Source organism: Panthera pardus, unplaced genomic scaffold (assembly GCF_024362965.1).
Source record: "Panthera pardus isolate Hobbes unplaced genomic scaffold, ASM2436296v1 HiC_scaffold_11, whole genome shotgun sequence".
Classification (NCBI taxonomy): domain Eukaryota; kingdom Metazoa; phylum Chordata; class Mammalia; order Carnivora; family Felidae; genus Panthera; species Panthera pardus.
In genome coordinates this window covers 84587080-84601469 of record NW_026526666.1, presented here as the reverse complement: position 1 = coordinate 84601469, position 14390 = coordinate 84587080, and the positions used below count along the sequence as shown (strand labels likewise).

At 46.6% G+C, this 14390-nt stretch overlaps 1 protein-coding gene across 1 annotated transcript in view; it reads right to left on the bottom strand.

The window, feature by feature from the left end:
• Positions 1–7260: 7260 nt before the first annotated feature.
• The window catches only part of KHDRBS1 (KH RNA binding domain containing, signal transduction associated 1), a 39830-nt gene continuing 32700 nt past the window's right edge, over positions 7261–14390 (bottom strand). The window contains exon 11 of the transcript XR_002075164.2: positions 7261–7570. The gene's annotated coding sequence lies outside the window, so the exon portion shown is untranslated. The remainder of the gene's footprint in view (positions 7571–14390) is intronic.

Sequence of the window (14390 nt, the reverse complement as noted above, 5' to 3'; positions counted from 1 at the left end):
ATTTATTTTTGAGAGAGACAGAGTATGAGCAGGGTTGGGGCAGAGAGAGAGGGAGACACAGAATCTGAAGCAGGCTCCAGGCTCTGAGCTGTCAGCACAGAGCCCGACATGGGGCTCGAACCCACGAACCATGAGATCATGACCCGAGCCGAAGTCAGACACTCAACCAACTGAGCCACCCAGGCAACTCTGAACTTACATTTTTAAAGAATCACTCTGGCTGCTGTGTGAGAATAGACTGTAGGGGCACAAGGGTGGAAGCAGGGAGAACAGATAGAGATAGGGCAATGATATTAGCAAGAGATGTTGATGGAATGTACCAGATTGAGTGAGGGAGTGAGACATGTTGGATTCTGGATGTGAAGGTAAAGTGAGCAGGATTTGTGGACAGATTGGATAGGTGTGTGGAAGAAAGAGAAGATCAAGTATTACTCCAACATTTTTACTGATTTATTTTAATGTTTATTTATTTTCGAGACGGGGGGGGGGGGGGGAGGGGCAGAGAGAGAGAGGGAGACAGAGAATCCGAAGCAGGCTCCAAGCTCTGAGCTGTCAGCACATGAACCAGGAGATCATAACCTGAGCAGAAGTTGGTGACTGAGACACTCAGGCGCCCCCTATTGCTCCAAGGGTTTTAGTCTAGGCAAAATGGAAACGTGGTTTAATTCAACTCATAGATATCTATTAAATTACAAATTTTACACCAAGTCAGGCCTTCCCATCTGGGGGAAAAGAGGCCAAGAGAGGGAGAATGACCAGCTCACAAAGTAGAGTAGGAATCAGTGAGATTTCTTGCTTCGGCCAAAGAAATTCTGATAGTAGAGCTGGTTCTGATCGCTTTAGAGTTCTGAGTTTGAAATGTATCTTGTTAATTTCTGAACTGCCAAAGCCTAAACTACCTCCCACCTGATAGGTATTCAAATGTGTATCAGTTCAGTTGAATTCAGGTAGTAGCAAACTGGTTCTTAAAAGGAAAGCCGCGGGGCGCCTGGGTGGTTCATTCGGTTAAGCGTCCGACTTCGGCTCAGGTCACGATCTCACAGTCTGTGAGTTCGAGCCCCGCGTCGGGCTCTGGGCTGATGGCTCAGAGCCTGGAGCCTGCTTCTGATTCTGTGTCTCCCTCTCTCTCTGCCCCTCCCCCATTCATGCTCTGTCTCTCTCTGTCTCAAAAATAAATAAAAACGTGAAAAAAAATTAAAAAAAATAAAAAAATAAATAAAAGGAAAGCCAGTTGGGAAGGGAAGCTAAGTGGTTTCAGGAATGGTCCATAAAAGACTGAAGCTGAGCCATTCCTGGGAACTCATTTTAACTCAGGTCAAAAAATGTTTTTGAACATCTATTATACGGTGGGCACTAGGGATACAGAAGTGCCGCTCATCCTTGGGAAAGACAGAAGAATCAATAAATTATGGCACAGTGTGATAACAATAGCAGTATGTACCAAGTTCAGAGGTGGAGGGAAGGTGACTGAGTCTGACAGGGGAGGTAGTCAAGAGAAGGCTTCTTGAAAGATGACATCAGAGCTGGTTTCTGAGAGACGAGTAAGAGTTTGTCTGTTATGCTCCTATGGGAGGAAGCGTAACAGTAATTGCCTTACTGGGGCTGGTGGCAGGGGCAGGTCTTGCTATCCGTCTATTACGTGGAAGGGCGCTGGACCTTGTACGTGGCAAATGCTCAGGAAATGTTTGCTTAATTGATTTGAGGGCATTCGTACGACCCAGTAACCCAGTGTAAGAGGGGAAGGCCATTCAAATGGGCTGCTCTGCATGCAACCCATTACCCGTGTCTCCTGCCCACCTTGTATCAGTTGTCTGTTGATTTTGCCTGCCCAACATCCATTCTCCTTCTGTTTAAAACACTTTGATTTTCCCTTGCGAAACGACCCTCCCTCCCACTCTCTCAGTCCATGTGGTCTGGTGGGGCTGCCTTACTCTGCAGGTTCAGTGTGGGCAGATAACCCTGCCTGGTGAATCAAAGCATTCCATCCTGCCACTCCAGGCTACAGTGACCAATTTTGGAGCAGGGGTGATTCCTGACTCTACTCAGGCCAAATGAGATGCTATCCTAGGACTTTTGCTAGAACAACTGGGAAATACTTCCTTCCCCTGCCCCCCAGGGATGTCAAAGCAAATAGGATATGAACTTGGAGCTTCTGGTGGCTACGTTGCCACCTTTTAGGGAGGGAGAACTCAGGCAATGAAGGAAACACAGAAAAGTAAAAAAAAATCAGTTGACACTGTCTTGATAGCATCATTTGAACCCCTGGGTCCAGCCATATCTGAATCCTTTATGGACTTTTCTATTATAAAAAGCCAGTTTGTGTTTGGGGTCTGACAACTGCAACTGAAATAATCCAGAACAACGTACACTTCGATCCCAGCATCTAGCAGAAACATCTAGGGTCCTAGTCTTTTCACATCTGCCTCCTATAGGATCCCCGGGGGAAAGAATTGTAAGATGGCAGGATGTTGCTTAGGTTCTTGTTTTCCAGATCTGTGGCCACGTGTCCCAGCTGTTTTGTGACCCTGAAGCCCTTGCTTCCCTTCTTTGCATCTTCATTTCCTAATAACTTGTTCTCTATTGGCTCCTCCAGGAGTCTCGGTTCTTGAGGAAATGTCACTGGCTCCAGGCCAGTCCTGTGTCATTGAGTCTCTAGAGTTGGGATCTCTTCCTTGGTCACGTTATTTTGGGGCCATGGCTGGCGATTCTGTCCTCTGGATCAGTAGTTTTCTACCTGGACTATGCAGACCTCTAGCGGTACTCAGTGGGGGTGTGCAACCACAGGATAAAACACAATACTGCTTTCTGGAGTATCCGTTTTATTCATGGAAACGTGAGGCAGTGTTTTCAATATTAAAGTGTAGTTATTCCGAGCACCTTCTCTGCTGTAGTTTAGAATCAAATCCTGGCTCCACCACTTATTAGCTGCATGACCTTAGGAAGTTACTTAACCTCTCTGTGCCTCAGTTTTTTCAGTGTAAAAATGAGGGTAGTCTTAGTACCTATCTTCTGAGATTATAATGAAGATTAGTCTGTGTAAAGTACTTAGAACAATGCGTGGTGCACAGTACGTGCTATTTAAGTATTAGTTACTATTATTATAACACGGATCTATTATGAAGTACAAAGAAAAGTAATGTGAATTTGATTGAAGACTTTGAAGAAATATCACCTGTAGCTCTCCCAGTTTCCCAGGAACTTGCTCTCTCTTCTGCCAGCAAGAATACTTACATCTGATTTTTATTACAAGCTCCACAAGAGAATCCATGTGTCTTCGTGTTCTTCTAATTTCCTGAGCCACTCTTACTTCCATGTATATGTTAGTCTCTCCATCGAACATTCCACATCTCAGGGCTACTCATGCACCTGTACTCATCCAGACATTTGCTTTCCCATGTCTTATAGTATTAGAAAGATAATAAATGCAAGCTTTAGAAAATACTGCATTTCTTTTAAAAATTATTTTAGAGACAGAGCATGAGTAGGGAAGAGGAGAGGGGCAGAGGGAGGGAGGGAGAGAGAGAGAGAGAGAGAGAGAGAGAGAGAGAAAGAGAGAAAGAGAGAGAATCTCAAGCAGGCTCCATGCTCAGCACAGAGCCTGATGCAGAACTTGATCCCATGACCCTGCGATCATGACCTGAGCTGAAATTAAGAGTCAGATGCTCAACGGGCTGAGCCACCAGGCTCCCGACAATACTGTATTTCTTGTTTAGGTTTTCAAAAATGAATAGGGTTTTGGGAGGTAATGCACTTGGAGGGGGGTGGGGCGTGCAATGTGATACAGAGAACAGCACGAGCAAAGGCCCAGAGGTAAGCTATGTTCCAGCAGAGCAAGTCCATTTCAGCTCGGGACTAACTGAAGATGGAGGTGGAAAAATAGGTTAGGTTCTTGAAAACTACATACAGTGAAGAGTTTGGACTTGATTATATTTTTCTAAGCCTGTTTCTTCTGTAAAATTAGGATGATTCCTGTCATTGAATTGTTGTGATGATTAATGACATAAGCAAACATGTAGGGGAGATATCCTATATAAGGAATGGAACGATTGTCATTACGAGTGGGGCACAAGGATTCTTCTCTCCTTGGTATAAAGCAAACTATTCCACCTCTCAGGTGGCCTGCGATTTAGCCTATTGAGAGCTTATTTCGCCGCAATGCACCTGTTAACCACCAGGGGGAGCTTGGCACAAAGGAATCAGAGCCCCGGACTCCACAGGAAAATTGTGGTGGGGCCCGCTGGGCAGGGCATGTGGAATCCTGCACCCTATCCAGAGCTGCTTAATGGTATGAACAGGCCATGGATCTAGGTGCCCCCTCTCTGGCTCTTTTCTTCTTTAGACCAATCACAAGATCGATCCACAACCTAGAGTTCAGCAGCTGGCCAGATGTAAGCAGGGGGTAGAGGATGAGGGCCTAATCTCATCTGGGGGTCTGAGCATCTATATCTCAAACAAAAAAAGGCTTTCACCAACTTTCCTCCTAAGTCACTGGGCCCAACTCCTTCTTAGAACACCTCGTGCAGGCCAGGTAACCCAGCTAGACCTGGGAACCTTAGAAAAGGAGCTGGAGCTGCAGTGAGAGGAAGCGGAGGAGAGGCAGTGCCCTGACAGCCTTTAATGTTTATTTCTTTTTGACAGAGACAGAGACAGAATGCGAGTGGGTTAGGGGCAGGGAGAGAGGGAGACACAGAATCCGAAGCAGGCTCCAGGCTTCAAGCTGTCAGCACAGAGCTGGACGCGGGGCTTGAACTCACGAACCGGAGATCATGACCTGAGCCGAAGTCAGATGCTCAACCGACTGAGCCCCCCAGGCGCCCCTGCCCTAACAGTCTTCAGAGTGGCATCCACACTGCTCTGGGACTCCAGCTGTTAAGGTCTATCAAGAGAGGCCTAGCTTCTCCAATCACAACTAACCTCATATTTCATAGGATTTTCATAAAACCTCCTTTTCTTTGTCTTCTCCACTTAAGCTGCAGAGAGTTAAGCAAGGACTTTTCTGTTACGGATGTTAAAACGAAGGCCCAGAGACACTTAGCAATTTACTCAAGATCACATAGCTCTCAAGGGCAGAGCTGGGCCTGGAAGCAGTAGGAGCAGCTTGGAGGGGCCCAGGAAAGGGAGGGCAGGCAGACAGAGCCATAGCCTTCAGAACTGCTGTAGCAAGCACTGGCTCTTGGCCAGACTTCATACCCGCCCCTCCAGGGCCAGCTCCGCTTCGAGGCCCCAGGCTGCCAGCCCTGCCTCCACACTCCCACCCCAGTCCCCTGAGAGCCCATCACCCTGGCAACAGCCAGAGAAAGGCCCAGCTAAAATATTTATGGCTCAAAACAGTTCAGAGGCTTCATCTGGGGGGAGGGAGGAAGGCTGATGTCATCCCTTCTCTGCTTGCAGGGCAAGTGACTGACATGAAGGGCAGCTGGGTGGGTGGGCCAAGGCCACTAGGTCAGGGCTCTCAAAGGAAGATCCCTAGGGCTGTAAGTGGTAATGGGAGGAGGCTGTATGTGACAGACGTGACAGGTGACAGGACTCTGGTAAGAATCACAAGCCGGGAAAGAGGAAGGAAACTTAAGTGTTGAGCAGTATTATGTATAGACCCCCATGTTAGGTATTTCACACACATTCCGTTTGCTTCTCAGAGCCCACTCAGTGGACAGGGATTACTATCCTTTTAGGAGTAAACAGGCCCAGAAAAATATACTGCAAGTGATGAGCTAGGATTTGAATGTAGGATTTGGCTTTAGCTCTTGTGAGCTTTACTGCAATTCCACAGCTCCCAGGTAGACATCCTGTGTTTTGGGGGGGGGGGGGGGGGGGGGGGGGTTGAGGGCGTGGCTTCCTAGGAACCTGGTGCTGGCTTTTCAGATAGTGACCCAGGCTCTGTGCCTCCATTTATCATTCAGATGCCAAGTGAATCCCTAACTCCCTGCCCCAAACTCCTCCTCTGCCTGCTGAACTGAAACAAGTCCTCAAATGCTAGATAAAGGAACTCTAGCCACAAGGTGACGCCTAAGAGACCCAGAAGCCAAGGAAAATGCAGCCTCAGTGGCCAGCTCTGGACGGTGTCTCAATGCAAACCTAAGTTGACAAACTCATCTTGGTTTGCCTGGGACTTTCCTTGTTTGGGCACTAAAAGTCTAATATCCCAGGAACCTTCTCAGTCTTAGGTAAACCTGGATAAGGTTGGCCGCCCTATACAAATATCTCACACAAACACAATACTTTACTGTTTCAAGGTACTTGTGGTGGTTAAGAGGTACAAACAGGTGAAAAGCAGGGACTATGAAGTCTGACAGCTCCTTTTTCTTAGCCTTACACAAGTTATTTATCCGTGAGCTTCTGTTTCCTCATCTGTAAAATGAGTATAATGGATCAGAGGATTAAGTGAAATTGTGCATATAAATACTTGACAAGGTGCCTGGTACAGTCTAAGCACTTAATAAATTATTAGCTCTTATTTATAGTAATCAATAATGAAGAGAAAACTGGGCTCAGAGGTTTAATAAGTTGCCCAAAGTAAATCAACTGATTTCAATGTCTGTTTCCCGCTAAGAACGAATCCAAGCTCATTAGAATGTCCTAGGCAATTAAAACGCAGACAGCCTCTCTTTCCAAACCCAGCCCTCTTCCTAGTTCCTTTGTTAGGATAAATGACCATAAGAGTTATTTTATTAAAGGAAGGATGTAGTATTAGAGGTCCCTAACTTCTGAGGTAGCTCAGGATAAAATCGGCCTAGACACAGGCCACTGGAAACTAGAAGGCTATCAAAGGCTGACTTTCTAATCCTTCAAGAGCAAGTGTTAGGCCAAAGAGCTAGCTCAATATAGCTGGAGGAAGAGCGGGAGCTAGACAAGGTGCCTTGGCTCTCTCCCAGAGCTGACAGAAGCTACCAGAGTGGGACCATTCTTCACTTGACCAAACTTTATTGAGCTCCTCGGTGCCAGAGACGTGTCGGGGAAGGGCTAGACAGTACAGAAGTGAAGTAGGAAAAGCCCTGCCTTCTAAGAGCCTTTTGGACAAGGTTAGTAATCAGCAATGAAGAGAAAAACAGGCCCAGAAGTTAAATAACTTGCTCAAAGTAAATGAACCTTCTCACTTGGCTTTCCTCAGACTGTAACAGAGGTGACAACCAGCCTTGGGCACCTCCAGAGGGCTCCCAGGCTGGCACCCATAGCGCAGGTGTGGTATGGCGGGAAACAGGAGGTGGTTCCATCCAGTTTTGCTGGAGGCTAAGGGGGAAGCAGGCAATCTGGGAACGGACACAGTGGGAGTGACCAGTTTATTCAGATCTAGGAAGCTGTGCTTGGGATACTGTTAGTGCCCTTCAGCTCTTTAAAGTCCTAAGCAGGTTTGTTAGCATCACAGTTCCCTGCAGCCCTGAGGACTCCATTCTGGGCCTATAGACTCTCTTAGGGGATCCTGGCTGGCTTTCTGTGGGCAAATCAGACAGATCAAGAGGTGGAGTGGGAAAAGACTGGTGATCTCTCCTGGGTTTCTCTGTGCTCAGCAAATGCCCTCAGGCCAGCCATGACACAGCAGGCAGCTCTCTTGGTTTCCGGAGTCCTCTGATCGCTGCAAAGACACAAGTAGAAAATTAAGAGACATGAAGCTACCCTATCAGGGGGCTTCTTGGCCTCCCATTCGGCCAGGCTGCCTCCCTTACAATCTCCTCATCCCACAGCGCAACTCTAGTTACTTCATTCAGTACAGGTTTCTAGGTGCACAGATGGGTAGGCAGTAGGAGCCCACAGCTTCTAAGAACTGTCTTTTTGCTGTTAGTCAGGCAATGAAAAATGGAGCCTCACTTCATGTACCTCCCATCCTTGGCTACGCCTAAGCTGAGCGATTCAGGGCAGAATCAACTAAACCACTAGGGCCTTTAGCTATACAAGCTTTGAAACCACTAGGCCTTTAGCTATACAAGCTTTGGGGCCTCCAGCTATACAGAGGGGAAAATGGGTTTTGCTTTCCCAGAGATGTGAAAATGATAAAGAGCTTTCTTTTTTTTTTTTATTTTTTTTATTTTAAAAAAAAATTTTTTTTTCAACGTTTTTTATTTATTTTTGGGACAGAGAGAGACAGAGCATGAACGGGGGAGGGGCAGAGAGAGAGGGAGACACAGAATCGGAAACAGGCTCCAGGCTCCGAGCCATCAGCCCAGAGCCTGACGCGGGGCTCGAACTCACGGACCGCGAGATCGTGACCTGGCTGAAGTCGGACGCTTAACCGACTGCGCCACCCAGGCGCCCCTAAAGAGCTTTCTTTAAAGACTTTGGAGGAAAGAGAATGAGGAAAATAGGCATCTTCTTACAGCTATTGTTAGCACCTCGGTCCTAAGCTCAGGGGTCCATCTCTTCTGGCCTCACAGCCCCAAATACCCAGAGTTATCTGCAGGAGAGACACATCCTAAGCCTGGGCCACAGGGCAGGGCCCTGCTCTCATGCCAAAGCCTGTTAGCAGCGCTGCTGTTCTTTTAAAAAAAATGGCACCCCCCGCTCTGTTGGTCGTTCCAGCCAGCAAGTAGGAACCCTCCTTAATCACGTCCTCTTCTCCCACATCTGATCAGGCACCAAACTATGTTTATTGTAGCTCTGGAAAGTCCTTGGATCCATTCGCTTCTCTACATTTTCAGTTATCACCCTATTATAGGTCTTCCTCATTTCTTGTCTGGACTAAAATAAGGTTTCCTAACAGGTCCTTAAAATCCATAATCCACTTTCCACTTAGGAGCAAGTTTTTTTTTTTTTTAATGTTTATTTATTATTTTTGAGAGATAGAGACAGAGTGCGAGCAGAACAGGGGCACAGAGGGAGAGACAGAATCCACAACAGGCTCTAGGCTCTGAGCTGTCAGCACAGAGCCCGACACGGGGCTCAAACCCATGAACCGTGAGGTCATGACCTGAGCCAAAGTCAGATGCTTAACTGACTGAGCCACCCAGGCGCCCCAGCAAGTGATGTTTAAATTTAATCATGTTGCTCCCCACACCTCACTCCTGGATTCAGTGGTCTTCAGTGACGGCCTCAGAATAAGGTCCAGGTTCCTACCTCGCCTCAAACCTGCCCTCTGGGTAGACTGTGCTGTGTATCCTTTCCCCAAACCATCTCGCAAACCCAAACCGTCTGCTTAGCTAACCCTTCCTTTAGATGTCAGCTTAAACATCGTTTCTTTAAAGAGAACCCCCAAGCTAGGCTAGTGCGCCTGTTGTCTGTCCTTACAGCACCTTCTTCTTTCCTTTCATAGCCCTTGTCAAAACTGAGATGATGTATGTTATTTAGGAGGTTAATATTTGTTTAGTGTCTGTCTTGAGGACACTCAAGACATATTTGAGAAATATAAGCTCCGTGAAGGCAGGGACCTATTTTATCCTATTTACTTGCCACTGAATCTCCAGTGTCTAGCACATAGTAGGTGTTCTAATAATATATATCAGCCAATGCACTTATTTTATTTTTATTTGAGAGAGAGTGAGAGTGAGTGCACACAAGGCAGGAGAGGGGCAGAGGGAGAGAGAGAGAGAGAGGATCCCGACACACGGTTTGATCTCATGACCCCACATCATGACCTGAATCGATTATCAAGAGTTGGACGGAGGTTCAACCAACTGAGCCACCCAGGCACCCCAGCTAATGCCTTTAATAAAATGAATGAAAGGGGTGGCCATTTATACTGACCTCTGGAAAGAAGCTTATGAAGAATCCTATCAGAGCACAAGGTATTTCTCTTTCTCAAAGGCAGATGCAGAACTTTTTTTCTGAACTCCAACCCCAGAGAGCCTAAGAAACGGAGAGCGTCCATTCTGTACCTAAAGCTTGGCCATGAATGGGAAGCATGAAGGCTGCAGGAGCCAAAAGCCTGAGAGGAATTAGTTGTATCTGAAACCCAAACTCTTCTATCTCAAGTTCTCACACCACAGTGCCTGGAGAGAAGGGACTGAGGTGCTAAGTGGGCTCCAGAGGTTAACAAGGGAACAACAGCTCATACAGACTTCTTAATGCGGTATTGAGAACAGGAGGATGTCCAATTTCTTAGCAACGTGTTCTACTTAGGTGATTGATCCGGGTTGATGGCCTGGCTGTGTCTCAGACTCTGCCTGGACACGTCTCAAATGAGCTGGCTTTTTTCAGGAGTCTCCATATCCTCCCCAAGTTTGCCCTGGAAATGACGAGGCCTCCTTGTAGCAACAAGCTCCCTGGGGGTAGGTGGGGAGAAGCACTGGGATAGCTTGTGTCCCTGTCTGAGAAGTTCCTAGCTGCCCATCTCCTGCCTGAGACAGCAGCCAAAGACTCTCACCACAGCAGCATACCCACTGCTGAGAAGCTGCTATGTGCGGTCAGGGAATGTCAAGGAGCTGACCCTCAGCAGCATGGTTATGAAATCCAAGTCCCTTCCAGAGACAGTCTCCCTCCTCTCAGAATGGAGAGCTGCAGCTGGCGGAACACTGGATGAGAACATGGCCTCCGCCCTCATGCCAGCACAGGTTACAGAGGAGACGACTTTCAGCCCAGGGGTCAGAAAATTGCTTTTAGAGGTCAGTGAACTTATCTGCTCACTACCCACCCCCCACCTCCCCAGTCCCCACAAGGTTTGGTCTGCTGCCTGAATGCAGCCTCCTTGGAAGCTCAGGGAGCAATCAGGTCACAACAGGACTAGGGTGCAGTGCCCACCATAGATAGGCCTTTGTTCCTAAGGAGCCTACGAGAGCTAGCCCAGGGAACAAAAGAACAAGTAGTTAGGCAGGGCAGTGCACTTCCTCCCCTTCCCCCCAACAGCTGCTGTCTCAGACAGCTGTATCCAGCCTGTCTGCTCAGGCTATTAAATATTCATCAGATGCTTGCTAGCTTTAAACATGCAATGACTATTAATCCAGAGAGCAAGAGATACATGAAGGTTGTGGAGAGAGAAAGGGAAGGCTTAGAAATATTCAATTCTTTTAATTTCACGAATCTGGAAACACAGCACGGGGTATCCATCCTGTACACCAAAGCTGGGAACTACTTTCAGTGTAAGCGGATCTTCTGGTGGCCACTGTAGGTACAGAGAAGAGACCAGGAGGCAGTTAAGTAAGAGCAGAGACATGGGTCTGAACTCCAGCTCTTGGGCCCTTTGGTCATCCTAGCCCGGACTCATCAGTTTCCCAGCCTAATCCCTGCTTCACAGGGTTGTCTGTGAGAATTAAGTGGGTCGCTGCATATGATAATTCCAGTGGAGTTAGCCTAGAATTAAGAGCTTAAAATGGAGGCAGAGACTTCACGCATTCAGGTCCCAGAGTGAGGAAGCAACATTCCTTAAGAGTGAAGTTTCTATCAGAGGGACTGAGTTCTCGTCTCCAATTCACAGGGTGGGTTAAAGGGACAGGATGTGGGAAGCCTCCCATGACATGTGGCAAAGGCCTAACATCCCACCCTCAAATAGCCCAAACGTCTGAGAGGAGACAGGATTATTCTTTCTGAAAAAGGTTAAGAACCAAAAGGCTTCTGGTAGGAGGAGAGCAGAAGGAAGGCAAGGTGAGGGGACAACATCCCTTCACTCTCTGGCAAAGAAATGGTGCCACTTTACCAAACTCTGCCCTTCTGCTTTCCTTTCTTACCTACCTTGGGCTCAACTGCAAACACAGGTGTGTTCAAGTCACTTTCATGCTCAAGGCCTTTAACAGCTCCCTAACCTTTAGGATGAAGACCAAATTCTTTGCCTAACATTTAGCTTTTCAAAATGGGCAGCAACCTACTCGCGCAGCCTCTATTTATAGTTAACATTTACTGAGTGCTTGCTACAGGTCACGTTGACCGTTCTGCAGGCATTCACTCAATCTTTACAACAATGTTATTCGATAAACGATAACCTCTCATTTTGCAGATGATGAAAGTGAGACTCAGGGAGGCTAGCTCACCTAAGGCTCCAAAGCTAGTGAAACTACCTCTCGAGGCAGCAGGCACTGACATTAGTCTGTTTAAAGCCATAATAAGGTGCTAGGTGAATCTGTCTGCCTGGCAAATTCTTGGTTATCCTTTAAGACTCGACTTAAATGTCACTCCCCTTCTCCGATGCTCCCTAAGACTCCTCGGACAGCTCCCCCAGCCTCCTTGATATTCAGTTCAGCAACAGAGCACAACCACACACTACGTGACTACTGAAGACTTATTCTCTTTCATTAGACTGAGCTTCTGAAAGGTAGACACCATAAACTGATGGAGACCGGTGACCTGTAACAGCCAGAATAAGGACCTACGTGGTCTCAGCAATGTTCACTGCAGCAGCAATAATATACCTGCAGAAGCAGCCTCCTTCCAGAGTAGAGAATACTGTATAGGCCGAGATGGTTCTAGCTGACAAGTAAAACTCTTTTTAAAACTCCAGCACAATCTAGTAGTTGAAACTGATCACGGACTCTGAAATCAGACGGCTTGAGCTTGAATTCCAGTTCTGCTACTTAACAGCTCCATGACCTTGGACAAGTTACCTAATTTTTCTGGGCCTCAGTTTCACCATTGTGTAAAAATGGGACAATAATAGCTACTTTATAGGTAGATAAGGTAATACATACACATAGCAAAGAATAAATGTTAGAACTGACAAAATGCAATAGTTAAGATACATTTTCTTTTCGGATTTTAACAGCTGAAATCAGGATGCATCTTACACTTGATATGAAAACAAACTACTGTGTTGGTTTAATTGGCAGTATTTTTTCTTTCTTTGCAGTACTTGATACAGCTTATAAAAAATGGCCTCAGTATCAATGAAATATGGTGTCATCCTACAGAAGCAGTGTGCTCTCAGCATAGAGAATTGACTTCAGTATATAAAAATCCTGAGAGGCACACCCCACAACTTGCTACGCAATGATGGTAAATTACTTCACCTCTCCTAGTATCAGCTGCCTCATTTACCAAATAGGGACACACAGGAGGCATTCAAATTAGAATTAAGAGCTCCTCCCTTAGCCAGGAAGAGCTGCTTATTTTCCCTATGTCACTTTCTCCTTCCCTTACCAAGTGGGGTCAAGATCACTGCATGGAAACAGACCAAGGAAAAATTTAATGTTTATTTTTGAGAAAGAGAGCATGAGTGGGGGAGGGGCAGAGAGCGAGGCAGACACAGAATCTGAAGCAGGTTCCAGGCTCCAAGCTGTCAGCAGAGTCCAACGTGGGGTTCGAACCCACAAACTGCAAGATCATAACCTGAGCCAAGGTCGGACCCTTGGGCCACCCAGGTGCCCCAGACCAAGGAAAAATTTAAATGACTACTTAACAGTAACACTGCCAGCACATAGCAGCCTGTACAGGCTCTCACAAGGCACAAGAACATAGAAAGACGGAGCCCGTGAGCCTTGAGGGACATAGAGCTTTGGGGTTTGAGACCAGGCAGGGAGTATTTAAGTTTCAAAAACCTCAGTGTAAACATCTACTACCACACCACCCCTACTCCCCTATTCACATGGTACAGTGCAACTCTGTGTATGTGCAGGCAAGAGGCTTTTGGGTCTTGACTCTCAGGCTGCTGTTCCTAAAACAAAACACAGTCTGAGTCTGTTTCATGTTTAGCAGCCAGAGAGCCCTAGCAGCTGCTGAGGCATCCTTACCTTCATTCTTGGCTTGGGACACAGGGTGGAAGGGGGTGGGAGAGAAAGCAAGAAGGGACAAACCCTAAGGCTACTTGAATAACTGTAGTATCCCTAGGTAAGAAAGGGTGAGAGTGTTCCTTTAGCAGCAACAGTCATTGCCATGAACACCCTGCAGGTTTGATAGAAACCCTGGAGAGAGATGGGGACAGGAGCAAAGGATGTTGATAGTGGAAGAAAGGGCACGCAGAGCACAGCCTCTAAGCCTCGGAAGAACTACATATGGCCAAGCATGGCAGCTAGAATAGCTAGCCTCCTTTCCCCTTTAGCAGCCAGAAGTATAAACGCAGGGTAAAGACAGGGTTTGGAGATATCCATATGTGGGATCAAATCCTAGCCCCATGACTATTAGCCTTTAGTGATGCCAAAATAATCCAGTCAGCTATTATTTATTGAGTAGCTACTATTTGTCAGAAATTACTCCAGTTATATCAGTAACTTTTAGTAATACATATTTTAAAAGGTAGTAGATCTATATCGCTGTGGTCCATTGGTGTGCCAGTATGGACAAGGGTGCCAAGATCATCCAACGGGGAAAAACAGTCTTTTGAATAAATGATGCTGGGACAACTGGATATCCACATGCAAAAGAATGAATATGAAACTCCCACCTCACACCATATGCAAAAGTTAATGCAAAATGGGCGACAGACCTAAACGTATGAAATAAAACTAGATGGAAATAGGTATAAATCTTTGGAACTTTGAATGAGACAGTGGTATCTATGACAGCAAAAGCACAAGCAACAAAAGAAAATAGATAATTCGGAC